We start from the raw sequence: 4715 nt of genomic DNA on the forward strand, positions 1-4715 counted from the left end.
GAGAGAGAGAGAGAGAGAGAGAGAGAGAGAGAGAGAGAGAGAGAGAGAGAACCCAACAGAGTAGGGTTGTTGTTATCCTACTCTGTTGGCTTGCATTATTGCATCTACAGTACTACGCGTTTCTTTGGCCCTTTTTTATTGGCCCGCTATTCTCTCACGAGACCTTGCATCGAGCGAATACGCGGATTAAATGAATCTCTATGCGTACTGCACTATGTTTTTCTCTCTGATTGACGTTTTCCTTCCAGCGATTGTTTTTTCTACCATGGGTTTCATTTATAGACCCGTCGTTGGGTTTGTTTGTGCGCACGACTTCGCGCGCGCGCGCGTGTGTGTATTCCGAGCGTCAGCAAAACTCGCTTATCCCAGCATGTGCGCTGCTCTAGCTGCAGCTAAACACTGCATCCTTCCTTTCACTGGTCTTTTCTTGACCAGCGCATCGCTCCGGCGTTGCGAGCGGGGAGCTCTATCTTTAGCGCTTCACACAACTGCGCGCGCGGGTAAAATAATGGACGGCCTGTGCCATGCGGCGGTTGTGCCGCAAAACACATCTGTCCGCGGCAAGGACCGTGGAAAACGACACCCTGGTTAGCCTATGCCAAATTGCCCCTAGGCAGCCCCCAGCAGAGGGGTGGTGGTGCTAGTAGTAGTGGTAGTGGGGCGGCGGCGGGGGGGGGGGGACAACGCGCAGCATATGGGCAAAATTGGCTGAGCGCGGGTTAGATGGCCGCCGTCGGCGCTGGACGCTAGTCGCGCGCGGCGTCTTTCGAAGCGAGTGTCGCCAGTCTAATGTGAGTAAATTACAACAGATTGCAGTGCTGGAGCACGCCGTATGCGGGCGTACTACGGCGCGTACGTTGTCGATGTGTGTATACGTGGAGTAGCACCACGTGCCAGAGACCTGCGCGTGCAGCAAGCAATAAAAAAAACTTGGCGTAACGGATGAGGCAGCAGCCGTGATACGGTGATAGACGACCGAGACGGGGGAATTGAGACAGGGTAGAGCCAGCAGGAATAATAGAGGCTTAGGAAAGTAGAGTTGTGAGGCAGGGGATATGGTAGAGGGTTGAAACAGTATTGTTGTGACAACGTTGAGACAGGGGATATGATAGAAGGTTGCGACAGGGTAGAGACAGCAGGAATAATAGAAGCTTGAGACAGTAGAATTGAGACAGGCTAGAGACAGCAGGAATAATAGAAGCTTGAGACAGTAGAATTGTGAGGCAGAGGATACGATAGAGGGTTGCGACAGAAGGCTTGTATCAGGATTGAGACACAGCATGCGTGAGACAGCGATGAGGCATTAGAGACCTGACGAAGGGTTGAGACAGCATACGCGTGACAGGAATGAGGCATCGCATCCGCTAACGAGATGAGACAGCGGGTGTGGTACTGATGGAGAGGCTGAGGCAGATGTATGGATGCGGACCGATCTGAAAGATGCGGCGGCAGAGCGCGGGGTCATCCTGAATGCATACCGAGGATTCCAGATGCCGGATTAGGTTGCACTGAAATTCCAGCAGTTTTTGTTCTTGTCAGGCGCAGCCAACCAAATGGGTGCTCGTTTTGTTTGGGACCGCATCACATTTTACAACGGGTCTCATATTCAAAAATAAATTTGTTCGATTCTCTCTCGTGCGTGCTTTTGATGAAACTATCTATCTTACGCAGCTCTTATGACGGTAAATATCTGCGTAGGTCACATTGGATGCCTTTGCGGGAAGATTTCATCGGTTGCGAAGAAATTGTGACGTAATAACGACGTTTTCGAATAATTGCAAGGGTAGGCAATTAAGAATGAAATCACACGAGTGAGCGTCAGAACATCGCGCATGTGTACTGTCTATCGCGTCTCTCCCGTCCTCGCAGAATTCGCGTATACAGTAGGGTTTCAAACCTTCAAGGCGAAGGTTTCTTTTGTATTGGTTTTAAACTGAGCTGCTTGAACGCTCTTGAATTATTAAGCCAGTTGACTGAGCGCGAGAGAGGTCACCCTGGTAACCGTTCACACCCACAAATGGGTTTCCTTTCAATCGCCGATATCGGGCGATTGAGTTACCTGCGTCGAATGAATAAGTTATAATCTGCGAATACCACAGTTGAGTGGCGTGGTAAAATGATCAGTAAATGCATCGGAGAAAGAGAGAGAGAGAGAGAGAGAGAGAGAGAGAGAGAGAGAGAGAGAGAGAGAGAGAGAGAGAGGAGAGAGAGAGAGAGGAGAGAGAGAGAGAGAGAGAGAGAGAGAGAGAGAGAGAGAGAGAGAGAGAGAGAGAGGGGAGAGCGTAAAAACCGTAACCGTTCCACAGGAGTACGTTTACGTTCTATTGCTCGCACTGCTGTGTGAAACCTCAGCTGTAAAATAGAGCGATTCCGAACATTTCTCACTGCCATCCCTAGTTGATTCGCAGCGACATGGAGTCAGCGTAATGATAAAGGGAAGGTTGCGAGCGAAATAAGTAGTATTATAAATAATATAAATATAATATAGTTTTATAAATATATAATACGAGTCACGGAGTGTAGGGATTACCTTTTAATTGGTATCATCGCGAAATTCTTATCGCCTGAATATTTCCCCCGGATAAAAAAAATTCGATATGGTTCGTTGATGCCTAAACAGTCATCAGCCCCACGCTCGATGACATCTTCCTGATTATAAAACCTGTCCCGGAGAGAGGGAAAAAACATCGCTAAACAAACATTGTTGTAAAATAAATAAAGCATGGCATGAAGTTACACCACATGTCAGCTGTAATCAATCGTTATTAAGACATTTAATAAAAGCAGTAAATAAATAGTTAATAAATAAGTAAAATTTAATAAATTATTTTAAAAAGCAGTGAATACGACACGTGTATACGCAGTAGTGTTCGCCGTAAACATGCATATATATACAATATGCGCTGTCGGTATGAAAATTGATTTTTTTTGGGGGGAAAGAAATGATGATTTATGACATTAATAACCTCCGTGCGCAGTGCTCTCTAGCGCCGTAATAAACTTTGCCTCCTTCATCTAAATCATGCTCTTCAATATACGCATACTTACGTATTGCGTTCTGCTTCCCGTGGCGAGTGTGTCGCGTCTAGAAAAATCCGCTGACGCTGACGTTGACGCTGACGCTGACGGCGGATTTTGCTACTGCTGTGCATTCAGCCACCCGTAGAACTTTAGTAATCGACGAGAATACCGTAACAGTTAGCGCGCGTTGTCAGTCCGTTGAACTAATGTATGGCTTGTGTTTGTCGCGCGCGCGTGCTGAAACAGGCAGGATGCAGGTAATTCAGGCAAATTGTCAGCTTAGCTAGAAAAACCGCGGGGATGGATGGACCGACGCGTTGCTGAGCTGCTGTGTTTTGTCGGCTAACACTGAATGACATCGCGCGCACAGAGAGAGAGAGAGAGCTCGGGGGCGAGAGTGCGTTGTGTCTGTCAGGGGGTTATCTGCTCCGGTAAAGCATGAAAGTGCGAGAAAAACGAGACACGAGGGCACGAAGCGCGGCTACCGCACCCGCGCGCGTGCGTGCGTGCGTGCGTGCGTGCGTGCGTGCGTGCGTGCGTGCGTGCGTGCGTGCGTGCGTGCGTGCGCGTATGCGTGTGCGTGTGCGTGTGTGTGTGTGTGTGTGTGTGTGTGTGTGTGTGTGTGTGTGTGTGTGTATGTGTGGGAGGGTGCGCGCGCATGTGTGTGTGTGTCTGTGCCCGCGCGCGCGTGTAGGTGTGATGTGCGCGCGTATGTGCGTGCGTGCGTGGTATGTGTGTGTGTATATCCGTACGCGTGGTGTATGTACGTATATGCGCGTGCGTGCGTGCATTCGTGCGTGTGCGTGTGCATTCATGCTGCGAGGCGATATACCACGTCATCAGTCTTTCTTCTCTATCTGTTTCTTCTCTCCGTGGCTTTCTCCTGTCTCCTGAACAAAACCGCATCTATGTGGTACGAGCCCAGCACACTAACGCGTCGAACCCGACTTATTGCATCGGAACATGCCAAAAATGGGAAGGCACCTACTTGAATTTTGACGAAAGCCGTTTCGTGTGAGCAAGACGTGTTGATGTAAGCCCCGCATGTGAGAAATAGTGAGCGTAGAATGTGCGTCATCGAATGCCACGACTTTATATACCGATTAATCAATATATAACCAATCTAGATTTTATGACCAACAAAAACCACTTTATGGTGTTACCAAATCTCACGCGACGCAATACGAATCTTGGCGCATTGTCGGGTGACATTTCTCCCAAAGTCTTAAGACCTCGTTCTTATCTATTAGCCGTAGCGATAAGAAAGCTAATAAACGTAGCACTGCTCAATCGAACTTGAATTGGGCCGGCAGAGTTAATAACATAACAGGATTAATGCTGATCTTTTCGCTGTGCTTGCCCCATTCAGTTACAATACCATCATGCACGCATTCATCATCGATAGTTTTTGGCGTCTACGACCGCTGTCAAATGCCGTCGGTGCTGTCGTGGTGGGTGGGGAGGAGGAGGAGGATGAGGAGGAGGGGGGAGGAGGAGGAGGAGGAGGAGGAGGAGGAGGAGGAGGAGGAGGAGGAGGAGGAGGAGGAGGAGGGAGGGGTGGTGGTCGCCAGTGGCGTGTGTACTGTATAGAGAACGTGGACACGGCGGAGTCGGTGCGGTGCGTATTGTGTACGCCGCTGTGCGGTGTATTATTCGCGGACTAGTGTTACACGCACTGCGATGGAAGGAAATGT

Source organism: Priapulus caudatus, unplaced genomic scaffold (genome assembly GCF_000485595.1).
Source record: "Priapulus caudatus unplaced genomic scaffold, Priapulus_caudatus-5.0.1 Scaffold1500, whole genome shotgun sequence".
In the NCBI taxonomy this organism is placed as follows: Eukaryota; Metazoa; Priapulida; class Priapulimorpha; order Priapulimorphida; family Priapulidae; genus Priapulus; species Priapulus caudatus.